This window comes from Pezoporus occidentalis, unplaced genomic scaffold, assembly GCF_034315485.1.
Source record: "Pezoporus occidentalis ecotype Australia unplaced genomic scaffold, CSIRO_AGI_Poc_V1 ctg130, whole genome shotgun sequence".
Taxonomy (NCBI): domain Eukaryota; kingdom Metazoa; phylum Chordata; class Aves; order Psittaciformes; family Psittacidae; genus Pezoporus; species Pezoporus occidentalis.
In genome coordinates this window covers 2,081,129-2,093,952 of record NW_026913104.1, presented here as the reverse complement: position 1 = coordinate 2,093,952, position 12,824 = coordinate 2,081,129, and the positions used below count along the sequence as shown (strand labels likewise).

Below are 12,824 nucleotides of genomic sequence, written 5' to 3'. Positions count from 1 at the left end.
ATCAATGCTTAATTAACCCAGCGTTGCTCATTGCACAGGCTCCTGCCCATGGTGCTGCAGGGAGCACCACTTGTCTGAACAAGGTTTCAGTTCCCCAAGTCCTACAGATTCAGCTGCCTCCACCCTCAGGTTATTTAGGGCTAAAAGCAGGCAGGTTTGGTTAATACAAACTGATGACAGCAGGGTTTGTGTGGCTGTGGGACAGCCATACTGGGGGTCAAGGGCCACTAAGCCAAGCAAAGGAGGTTTGTCAACGCACTGAGTAGCCTTTAACACCCAGACATGAGGGATTTCCATTTAAAACCCATTTTTTCTGCCTGTTTTTAAACCCTTTTTCTCCCTCATTGCATCTTGACCATCACTTTCTGGCCAGTGTCGTTTGATGGTGACTTTATGCTAGTTCTCAGGACTCATCTACCTGTTAACCTGAAAAAAAACAGCATAAAATGATATATTCAGTTTTTCCCCTCAACTCCTTGAAGCCTGATGACATCTTGACTGCATAAAATGAGGTAAAAACCTGCTGTTTTCTTTCTGCCATTCCTTTCAATGGGAGGAATAAACTGGTGGTTAATTATGCTGCGTGGCATCGACCTGCCTTTTCCTGCGATGAAATCAAAATCACCAGCGTGACATCCCCCAGTTGAGCAAGCAGAGCACAGACTGTCTCCAACACCTGCCTTCACTTGGCATCGAGTAGGAACCTGATGCCAACACATTAAAAGTGTATGTTTGATAGCAAGCTCTCCTGCGCTGTCTTGTGTCATTAATCCCACCACAGGGGGGTCTTTTTCTCTGCAAAACCCATGTTGGCAATGTCCATCTTCACCTTCTTAACCCTTCTCTGTTATTCCCATGCTCCCTGCTCCTGTTGGCAATCAGAAATCAAATGAATCCTAAAATCAACCAGGTTGGAAAAGACCTTTAAGACAATCAAGTCCAACTTTTACACCAGCACTTCCAAGGCCACCACTAACCCACATCACTAAGGCCCTCATCAGATTTGCTTCTGTTGTTTGAGAATCTCCCTTTGCTTTTCCCCGTTTTCCCCTTTATTTTGCATTTTTGGACCCCAGTAGTTTGTAAACCCCCAAATTTCTTTTACATAGCCCTGTATTCAAAGGGACTCCTCCATCCTTTAGCTTTCCATCTAAAAGCGATAATCTTTGTGCATCAGCCAGCGAGGCTTTTCCTTTACTGAATTTTCCCTTCTACCTTTTATCCACAGAATTTACAATGGCATCTTTAATCTGTTCCCATATCAGTTGGCTCTTTTCACTTTTTATTATCTCCTTCATCTCCTCTTGGTGTTACCTGGTAGTTTCTTGATGCCACAATGACAATGTCAAGCAAGTTCAAGTGGTTGTAGCACAGAGCTGGAATCATTCAGCTATTGAACCTGCTGCTGACCCACACCACATCCCAGATATTTGACCAGAAGTCAAGGAATATATCTGATCTGCCCCAGCAATCACATCCAGTGATCAGATTTGAGCCATGTTGCTTGTCGGTTTTAATCCCATCAATTGTGTCCAGCACAGTTGGTCTGATGGTAGCTCAAGCGCTAAGATTTGGAGTTGAAATGATTCCCAGCAGCCCAACATATCCCTATAATATTTATTTATATGGCACATATGGTATTTCAGCAGGGCCATGGGTTTCTCTGAGCTCAAGCCATAAATCCACAGCTAAGGAACTGGACATGGTAGCCGGGAAAACCAACCTCATCGATGTGATATTTCCCAAGCATGAGCTCCCTGAGAAATTTCTTCAACCCAGCTGCAACCAAACACATCATCCTAAACACCCTCTTCTTTATCTCAGCCTCCCCTGGCATCAGATGAGGAATGATTTGAAGGATGCTTCATCACCACAGGGTGGTTTTTCCTAAGGATAAGATCAGGGAATTGCAGCGTTTCTTGGCAAAGGCATGGAAAAACATCCTGATGTTGGAAGTGGACAAAATGAACTTGGCAGAGAGATGCAATTAGTGCTGAGGCTAATTAAATGCTTGGCCCAGGAGGACGGAGAAGTCACCTTCCTTCAAGGGCTGCAAGGCAGGATCACATGGATCAAAGCTCCTTTGTAAGATGTCACTCAAGGAACAGGCCCTAGGTTCGAGATGGCATTTTTTGAGTTAAAACCCTGCAAATCCCCCATGCCCAGTTCATCCTGGTGACCACAATGGCCAGTAATGTCTAATATCAAGTGATATGAAATGATCAGCCCCTCAGTGGCAAGGTTGGGAGCAGTGGGGGAATTGATTTAGAACTCTTTGCGCAGTCGTAAAACTTGCAGGTTTATGGCTGGAGCTCCCTGATACTCGGATATTAGAATGAGAAAGAAACAAGCGTTGATGCAAGCACGAAAATATTCTGCTCCTGATTTAAAGACCAGCGAATTGCTAAATATTTTTATTAGCAGCAAATTTGCAGCTTGCTGGAACTAATTTCACGCCCGGTAGATATGGAGCTTAAGCTGGGGATGGCGTTAAATTACTCCCTTGTAAAGATATTTCAGCCTGATGATGGAGGTGCCTTCGGTCGGATGGTGGGGACCTGGCTGGGGACCTCCTTCTTGGGGTGGCTTCTTGTGGGCTGGGATGGTGGCTGGGATAAGCTGAGGTCTTGAAGCGTTGATACAAGCTCATTATTTCCCCCTTAATTGCAATAGGAACCACCAACACCCCCCCTCATTTGCATAAATTTGCTTATGGATTTGTTGTAAAGCAACGCAGGAGTGGGACAGGGGCAAGACCCTGAGATCCTCCAGCCTGGAAAGATGATATTTCTATTTTAGAGGTGGTTTTGGTGTCTTTTGGAGATTATTTTGTCTGCTCAGGGTTTAGTTGATTTAATTAATGTTTATATTTGTTTAATAGGTTTAAAAATTATTAAAAATGATTTAATTGGTTTTAATTGATTTTTTTTTTTAATTTAGGATATTACAGATTTAGTTGATTTAGGAAGTAGATGAAGGCATTCACAGCTGGATCCCTAAGCACTGCTCGCCCTCCATGCCCATTCTTTCCATGTCTTTCTTTTCAGCTGGAGGTTTTACACCTTGGAGATGATTTTCTAGCCTGAATCCCACCCTCTTCCTCCTGCAAGGAAGCACCAGGAATCACCCGGCTTAATGCACTTGGGAAAGAACACCCCATCCCGTTTTGTCTTCCTTGGATACAAACCGGGACAGGTGCAGGGCTGGGGCCGGAGGATGCGGAGCTGAAGAAAGCCAAGCAAAGGCGTCAGGAGGATCTGATTACCCCTCTAAAAATACCTCTGGGTGAGTGGTGGTGGTAAACAAGAGCTATTTAAATCCCCATGTCCGCTTTCTGCAGTGGAAATAGAGGAGGTTAAAAGAGTTTCCCCCTTCTTCTTGGAGCACACATATGGCAGAGAAGTGCTAAGTTGCCCTTTTCCAAAGAGAAATCCTGAAGAAAAGAAAGTTAAAATAATAGGAGAGGGTTTGTAATGGCTCCGTGGGGATTCAGCTCTCTCCCTCAGGAGCCCACTTCAGATTATCTTTCTCTTGCTGATGGCGGAAATCAATTTTAATCGTCCTGACGGGAAATGAGGATGTAAGACTTCAAAGAGAACAAACCCTGCAACGTTCAGAAAGTAATAAAATGGGATATGAAGTCACTTTTAAAAGGGGAAAAACCCATCCCACCTAGAGGAGATGCCTCTAAAAGCCCTGAAAAGTTTTGGTTGGTGGGATGTGGAGGAGCAAAAGCGTTTCCCATGGTGGGATGAGTCTGACCCCAACCAAGAAGCACTTGGAAAAGGTGGATGGAGGAGGACGGCATGTCTCTGTCATCACCTGTTATGTTCAAAATGCTGCCAACTGGGAGGAAGTTGGTTTTTTTTTGAGGGTTTTCGTGGCTTTTTACATTAAAAGCAATTTTAATTCAGTCCTGTACATTTGTACCTCGGTCCAAGTAAAGGCTTTTTGATACTTGGCTCTCCAAAGTTAAAGCACAGGGATTTCCTTCCAAATGAAAGTCATATAGTCATTTTCTGGTGATGCTTAAATGTCATCATGCCCACATGGGGTGACATTTTCCCAGGGGGTCAACACCCCTGAATGATATTGCAGCAAAATCTGATCCAACCAAGGAGGGAAAGGAGGTGAGAAACCACCAGAGAGGCTTAAATTGGGTTGTAAAGCCCTCCCTGCAAGTGATGGAGCAGAGGCAAAGCTAAAAGGAGAAGGCAAAGAACTGATGGAAAACGAATATGAGGAGGTTGAGGGGAGAAATAAAGGCAAGAACAGGTCTGGGGAGATGCTGAGAATTAGAATTTGCTTTCAGAATGGCATTCCCAAAGGTGTTAAAGCACATGGTGAGATGTGTTTACAAGAAACTGTTGGTTTCCAACATATTTCTCCAGGAAATGCTGTTTCCCATAAATCTTACCCTTAAATGAGTTTTATTATGGGACCTTCTTGTGTTGTTGCTTTTGGAGACCTTTTGCTTTACCTTTGTCATATTCTTCCTCCTTCCAACTAAAGAGTTTTTAGGCAAGAAACCAAAGAGTCATCGATAATAAACCCTTGACACTTCACTTTAAGTGGCTCATCATCATTAGTTCTTCTGGTATTCCTCATAATGACATTAATCACCAGCCACTCATTAGACTTTAATGTGCCCGTAATAAGTTCATCCGTAGTAATTCAATCGTAATCGAGCGGTCAGTAACGTCTCCTTATTGGAAGGGGTTGGGCATTGGCAGCATCCATCCATGGTGGGATGCTGGGTGACCGTGAGCTACCAGCATCTACTGAAATGGTCCCCAGAACATTCAGGCAGGGTTTCGTTCTGGAAGCCAAGCCTGTTTGGTGTTTGAATCATCCTTTTCTCCTTGGCTCTTTGCTCCCACCCTTTTTCATTTACCGTGGATCGATTTTTCCCTCCTGTTCCCCAGGCAGCAGCTTGGAAATGATTCTGCTCTTGTTGGGTTTTGTTCTTTTAGATTTAATTTCCTTCCTTATTTGTGTGTGGCAGTGGGGAAATTAGCTGGGAACTGGTTGAACCTGGGTACGCAAGGACAAAGCGCCGCGTGGCTCCTGGGAGCTTCACTCCAATGTCATGGTGGTGCCCTTAAGATCTCCTCTCCCGGATTCTGGAGCACATGGGATGCGGATCTTATACCCCACAGTTAAAGTCTGGATTTTTCACACACCTCAGAGTCAGTGGTAAAAAGGATGTTCTTGTGTATCCAGATGAGTCCCTCCTGCTGTGTTGTGATTTCATGGTCCTTCCAAAACCATTCACCGGCTGCCTGGAGTTCTACAAGGGCACCGTTTTAGCTCAGCCGTGGAGTTTTGGTTTTGGATCTAGAGAGCTTTGCATCCCAAAAGATGCATAGCACTTACTTTACTTCCCCTTGCCTGCAGAGGAGATGTTATGTAGTGCTTTGGTTTTTTCAGGTCCATTAGCAAGTCTCTGAGATACCTCCAACAGCCAAGGCTATGAATCATTTAGACAGGATTTAAGATCCTTTTGGGTAACCTGTGCAAAAAATACATTCAAAGGCAGCTAATCAAATGGCTTTGAGGGCTGTAAAAAAGCAGAATTCAATCCCTGCAAACTTCCCTAGATGTAATTTCAGGAGAGATCAAAGATGACACTAACCTAAGGAAGTAAAGCTTCTCAAAATTCAAAGTTTATAGTCCATCTGTCTCCTTGCTTCAGGGAGCCAGTATTAAATTTATTGCTAAATAAAACAAATAAGCCTAGGAAAAGTCAGCATTAAAATCTGCATCTTGTAAGAGAATTAACAGAGCTCCTTGTTATGATGGTTGCTTCTCAATTTGCATCTTTAAGGAGTTGTGACCATCTCCCTGCTTCTCCCTTCGTCGGCTCCTCCAAAGCTGCGCTGGTGCTGGCTTGTGTTGCTTGGTAAGGAGATGCTGAGGGTGGAGGTTGAGCTCCCAGCATGGGCTGATCTGGAACGGGGATGGGGAAGGGATGCTGAAGCCCAGCCAAGGTAGAGAAACATCTCAGGTGAAGAAACATCTCAGGTGGAGCCAAAATTTAAAAGGGCAGGATTCAGCATCACCACGTCGCTTTTGTTGGCTGCCTGGTACCCAAGTACTGCAGATATCCGAGTGAAATAAGTTGGGAGGGGAGTGTTATTGCTTTCCCTGGCTTATCCCGTTAGTTAATCCCATTTTTTTTCCTACAGTATTTGGACAAGGTGTAGTTTTATGATTATTTAGATGTTTTATTCATCCTGGTGTGTATCCCTCCAGCCCATCCCTATCTCAAGTGGCTGATATTGCCTTCAGAAAGCAGACTCCAAAGGTTGCTCAAGTGCTGGAGGTAAGTCACTTTAAACATCCAGATCCTCCTTTTTTCCCCCCTTTATTCCTGGAAATGCTTGGGAAAGGATCAGTCAGCCGGATGCTCGAAGTAACTGCATGGCAGAGCCTAAAGGAGCAGCAGGAACCAGCCGTGGACTTATTATGCCCTGAAATGAAACGTTTAAAAGGAGGAAGTTGGCAGCAGGGCTTTTCTAATCAAAATCTATATAACCTGCCATTTATCTAGCATTTTTCCTTCTGGAAGGACCCCAAAGTGCTTTCCCGGCTCAACAAGCCATCATTAACCCCTGCTCAGCCAGCGTGAGAGAAATCCCATTTCTTCCCAGTCAATCCTGGCTGCTTGGTGGGGGTAACAGGGAAAAATCCTTTCTTTTGGCTTTAGCTTTATTATCGATCCATCAATCCCACAGAAGAAATAAGATTTAATCTTATTTAATCTCACATGGAAAAACCTCTGGGAATATCGAGCTATCCTGGCATCGACCACTTGTTCTTAATACATCCTCCTTGTCCCTATGGATTATCGATAGAGCCTTTCATGATATTCTCCTGTTTATTTATCTGTTAGTAGTTGTAAAGTCAGTGTAGCATCACGGTGTGCCTAAGACTATTTAATATGCATGATGCCATCTTTTCAGTGACATAAATCTTGGATTTACTCTCTTATTATTCCCAGGAAAATCATGTGCAGAGGTAAAACCAAACATATTGAAGAAGAGGAATTGGCCTGTGTGTATGGAAAGTAACCACAAGCAGAGGGAAATCGGCCTGAATAGGAATCCTCCAGGAGCTGAATAGTTAAAAACTGGGAGATCCCTTAATTTCAGCCTGGGTTTGGTACAAACATTGTTGGGTTTGGACACAGCTTTTGGTGTGTCCAATACCAGGTTAATTATGTTGGTTTTGAGGCTGGTTTTAAGGCTGATTTGATTCCTCCCTTCTTGAAACTTGTAACTGGAGAGGGGTTTGAAATGTGTGGGGAAACATCTGTATCCTCAATGTCTTGTAAAAATCCAGCATGATTTTTGGATTCATTGGATTAAGCATCCTCCACTGATCACAGCACGGTACCTGAGCTGGAGGGATGAAGGGTTGGTGGGTACCACCACCCTCTGAGCTATTTGGAGCAGCATCTGATCCAAAATAAGTCCTATGTTTTCCCGTTTTAGCATCCTTTAACTCCCAAGGGGGTCAGACATCCTTCCACTGAGCGACTTGCTTTGGACGGGATATCCTCCCCTTCCATCCTTGAGCTCTGTTTAAGTCAGGCTCAGCGCAAAGCTCAGTCTTGGCTGTGTCCTAAAACCTTCTTGTTTTCAACATCTATTGTTGAATAATTTATTTGGCTTCACTCATGTATTTTTCCAGAGTATCCCATCACAGTTTTCTTAGAGGAATTCAATGTGAGCAATAAGGCAGTTTTGGAAAGGGAACTGAATTATTTATGGAGGAGCAGCCCAATGACAGCAACTAAACCACTGTAGTTGATGTCATTTGTCTTCTTCCGAAGCCTGTTATGTAAAAATGTGAATTTTCCCTATTCTGGATGTTCCTGCTCTTGCCAAATGTTTAATATTTGAGCCAGCTTGCTCCAGGAACTTGTCACTTTGGAGAAAGAGCATCCATGGACTCAGGAATAATCATGGATTTGTTCACAGTAAGGATCTATTCACAACATGGACTTTGAGTGCACCAAGAAACCATCCCTCTGAGATGTCCTCACCCCAGCTCTGTGGCAGGTAAAAGGCACAACCCCCAGATGTGGGAGACTCAACAGGTGAAGGGGGTGAAATTTCAGGGAAGGTTTTCCAGCAGTCCACACTCTGGTTTGGAATAGGGATGTGGAGTTAGGTGTTTGATGAAAGATCCTGTGGTTGTGGGGGTTTGTGCATCTCTTCCAGCTGCGTACCACCTGCAGCCCTGGGCTGTGGTCACTGGAGGGTGGTCTAAGGGCAGGGAGAGTGGGTTGCTGTCCACCAGACACCTCGTTGGAGCTGGCTCTGCATCCCAGCAGGGATGCTGCTGAGCATCCCTGGCCCTGCAGATGTGGGGACTGAGGGATGGCAGGATGAGATCAGACCAAAACAGGCTCATCCAGGGGTGACTTGTTACAGCAGAAAGGTGCTCAAGGAGTGGACGTGGGATGCTCAAGGAGTGAATTTGGGATGCTAGATACTGCTGGCACTGGAGAAAACAGCCTTGCCCTCTTTCCATCTCTGTTTTCCAAGGTGAGATGCTGAGTGGGGATGATCCCATGGTCCTTTGACACCAAGATGATGGGTTCCCATCCTTTCCCTTAGCTTTCAGATTCAGGGGAATGCTCGAGAGTTTATGGCTCCTCTTTGCTCGTTGTCCCAGTCAACTGATTTACAAGGTAAGAAATTCCCATAAATCATTGCTGCGGCATCTCCAAAGGATCAGGGGAACCCAGAGGAGGTCAATGTCTTTCAGAGGTTGCTTTCAAGTAAGAGGCACAAATGTTGCTGTTACCTGGAAATGTTTTCTGGATGGGATTTGTTTTGAGCAGGATGAGCTGGAAGGAGGGATTTAGAAATGTGGGAACCTCAAGAGGGAAAATTAAGTTGGTTTGAGTTCCTGGCCTTAAATTTAAGCTTGTTTTTCCACCTCTCCCATCACATCCCTGACCTTACAGCCATCCCTTAGGTATCATTCATACATCCTGCTGTAACTCTTTGGAGCTGATTTTTACCATCCCAAAAGAATTCCAGGGATATTTTGAGTGATTCCTTCTCCCATCTGATATTCCTTAGGAAATGGCCAGAAATTCTGCTTTTCTTACAAATCCCACTGCTGATGGCAGTTTTCATCAGGGAAGGGGATGGAAAATCAGGAGAAATAGAACTGTGGCTGGGATGAACTGGAGATATCCATCCCTGTGGCTTTTGAGATAAGATGTGAGAAAATCTAGCTAAAGGACCCAGTGCCCCAGTGCTTCCCAGTGCTTCCTAGTGCTCCCAGTGGAAGCAACTCCAGTATTTGTGGGGAGGAAATCTGTTTGGAGGAGACAGATACCGGCTGAGGGGGCAAATGTGTTTTTAGAGGGGGCAGATGCTGTTTGGGGGGGGGGACAGATGCTGCTGAGGGGGCAAATATATTGTCGGGGGGGGAAATGTGTTTGGGGGCGTTTGAGTGGTCCCCTGGGGAGGTCCCAGATGGTGGTGGTGGGGTGGGTAAATGGTTATTTCTGGGGACAAAAGTGTTTGGGGGGGGGATGTTTGGGGGTGTCCGAGTGATGCCCAGGGGAGGTGCTAAGGGGAGCCGGCCAGCAGGGGGAGCCAGCGGAGTGTCCGGAGGAGGGGGCGTGGTTTCGGGGGGCGTGTCCATGCGGGGGGGTGGGGGGCGTGTCCATGGGGGTGGGGGGGGTGGGGGGGCGGTGCGGGGCGTGCCGGCGGCGGCGCGGCGGGGCCGGCGGGCGGGCGGCGATCGCGGCCGCGCTGTCAGGCCGGTGCCGGTGTGATGAAGATTGGCGGGCAGGTAGGGCTGCCTGGCTGTCACTCACCGCCGGGCCGCCGCGCGGGGGGGGGGCGGAGCCGAGCCGAGCCGCGCGGACAAAGCGGACCGGGCGGCGGGGCACGTGCGGCGGCGGGGACACCCCCCCCCCTTTTCCCCCTTTTTCCTTTCCCCCTTTTCCTTTCCTCGTCCCCCCCCCCCCCCCCCCGTTTCCCTTTCCATCCCCTCCGCTGCGGGAAGTAACTTGCCGTTCCGCACTGCCTCCCCTCCCGGTGCGGTAGCGCGGGCCTCGGGTGCAGCGTGTGCGTGTCCCCGGTGTCCGGTTCCCCCCCGCGCCCCCCCGCCCGGGGCTGACCTCCAGCCCGCTGCGGTTTGCGGTGCGCTCCGGTGACCCCCCCCCCCCCCCCTTCCTCCATTCTCACCGCGGCCGGTTGCGATGGTTTCGGGGCGCTGCGGCGATCCCGCTCCCCGCTCCAGCCGCTTGCGGTGGCCCCGGGGGGCTGCAGCGATCCCGGGGGTTCAGCACCCCGCAGCCGGTTGCGATGCTCTCGGGCTGCCCGTAATCCCCCCAGCCGGTTGCAGCCTCCCCCGGCCGGTTACAGCACCCTCCGCAGACCCCCGACCGCTTATAATACCCTCGGACCGCTTGTAATCCCCCACGGGGGATCGCAGCCCTCCAGGCTAGTTGCAGACTTGCTGCAGATCCCTGACCGGTTGCAGTAACCCCCCCCCCCCCGTCTCCGGGCGGTTGTAACCCCTCCAACCGGTTACAGACCCTCTGCAGACCCTCCGACCGGTTGTAATGCCCCCCGACGGGTTCTTATTCCCCCCCCAACCTATAGCAGTTCCCCCGAGGGGCTCTAAACCCCCCAGCCGGTTGCAGTTCTACCCGCCCGGGGGTGTTTCAACCCCCTTGGGCTCATTCTATACTGCAGCTGCAAAGTTGCTCCCCCCCTCCCCGTGCCAATGGGGCTGGGGCAGGGGGTGCTGCTTTGTCCACAGCTCCCCAGCTTTGCACTCCGTTACCGTGGGGTGCCCCCCACCAGTACCCACAGGGCACCCATTGGGGTGGGCTCTCAGGGCTCCATGTGGGCTTGATGCCAGCCCTGGAATGTGGCCCTCACCAGCATGTCAAAGGCTGCCACTGCTCGTGGGGGTCACCCCATTCCACTGGTGCACCCCATTCCCTTGGGACAGCTCCATGGGACCCCCCCCAGGCGCATCCCTCCCGTGCACACAGGGGTTGACAATCACTAAACCACCCCCACCCCCCCCCCGTTAGCGGTTGTCAGTGATATTGGGGGGGTCCTTACCCACCTTTATGAATCCGAATTCCCATTTTTCGTTCATTTCTGAATTATTTTAGCACATTTACGCTCGCGGGAGGGTGGCTCCGCCGGCGGCATCGCGCAGCTCGGGAAGTTTCGCCATGGGATCCATGCCCCCCCCCCCTTTCCCTCTTCATCCCGGTCCTCGACTGGGCGTCGAAGTGCAGTTTGGGCTCCGGCTCTTTGTTTGGGCTCTTCCCGGTTTTTCTCGCTCCTAGGGATCTTTTTACCCCACTATCTCGGTAACGGGAAACCCTAAACCCAGCAGGATATTTTCAAACTCCCAGCCGGGGAGATTAGATTAAGGGAAAGGCGGGGGGGGGGGGGGGGGGGGATGGATGGATTATTTTTGGCCGGGATGCGGGGGCAGCTGTCTGTCGAGGAGAGGCAGAAAATAGGGAAACGGCTTCATTTCACTTAATTTTCCTTGGTTTTAGACTTATTTTACCTAAAAGGTTTTAGGGGGCAAAACCTGGCTCCAGTGGAACGTCTCGGGTGTTGTGCCTCTAAAAGTGCTGACTCGGTGGATTTGGAATCTTCCCATGGTGGGGAAAAAGGGGGTGTAATAAAACCATCCCCAAACTTTTGGGGTGTGATGTGTTGGGGGCTGTTTTCAGACAGAGGGTTTTGGGTGGGTTTACTGGATTTTGGGTTAAAAAAGACCACTTATTTCTGGGGTTTAAGCCATCCAGACAGATGATGGGATCGGGATTCCCTCCTATTTCCTTTTTTCCCTCCTTTATCTTTTATGGAGCTCCCTGTGCTGAGATTCCTTCATTAGGGGCAAAAGTTAATTGCTTGCGGCTAATTATGGGAGAGGTTAATAGGGGTGCTGGTGGCAGCGGGCAGGGGATGTTGTGCTCCCAGCACCCCCAAATCCTCCTCTTTAAGGCAGTTTGTAGCCCTGGCACCCCCAAACCAACATCAGGGGGACCATAACCCCTTGGTTTTAATGTTATATATATAAAACATTCTGTGTCTATAATATAGATAATACATAACATGAAACACCCTTTGACAGCATGGGGTAGGGGGAAACAACGGGAGGAAAGTGATACTCTACTTGCAGGAACATTTTTCCTTTTCCCTCCATCATTTTGGGAAGGGAAATTCCTCTTTTTTTTTTTTTTTTTTGAGGAACTCTCATTTTTTGAAGGAAATCTCACCCTTTTTTAAGAAAATCTCTTTTCTTTTAGGAAGTATCTTTTTTTTTAAGGAAACTGCATTTTTAGTAAGGAAATCGTTTTTTTTTAAGGAAATCTCTCACTTTATAAGGAATTTTTTTTAAGGCAATGTCCTGGGCTCAGCAGTAGCAGTCATTTTTCTCCTTCTTGGTATCTGGTGCAGTGCTGTGTTTTGACTTTTGGCCTGGGATCAGAGCTGATAACAAGGATGTTTTGGTTTGGCCAAGGACTTTGTGAGCCTCATGCTCTGCCAGGGAGGAGGGGAAGCCGGGAGGAAGCAGAGACAGGGCACCTGACCCAAGCTAGCCAAAGAAGTATTCCATACCACAGCACGTCATGCCCAGGATGTAACGGGGAGTTACCCGAAAGGGCTGGGACTGCAGGGTTGGAGGAGGTATGGGTCTGTGTTTGGTTGGGCTTGGGGGGCGAGTTATTGGTTGACTGGTGGTGAGATGACGTATTCTCTTCCCTCGTTATTTCCCTTATCATCATTACTGGTGGTAGCAGCAGTGAT

General features: G+C 48.3%; 1 protein-coding gene and 1 long non-coding RNA gene across 2 annotated transcripts in view; both read left to right on the top strand.

Annotated features, from left to right (window-relative positions):
* Window positions 1-1,132: 1,132 nt before the first annotated feature.
* LOC134158618 (uncharacterized) lies at window positions 1,133-6,548 on the top strand. The gene is made up of 2 exons (XR_009962832.1): window positions 1,133-3,285; window positions 6,189-6,548. It is a non-coding gene; the product is annotated as an uncharacterized LOC134158618 (long non-coding RNA).
* A 3,168-nt stretch (window positions 6,549-9,716) lies between these two features.
* The window catches only part of PKNOX2 (PBX/knotted 1 homeobox 2), a 77,169-nt gene continuing 74,061 nt past the window's right edge, over window positions 9,717-12,824 (top strand). The window contains exon 1 of the mRNA XM_062608728.1: window positions 9,717-9,822. The gene's annotated coding sequence lies outside the window, so the exon portion shown is untranslated. The remainder of the gene's footprint in view (window positions 9,823-12,824) is intronic.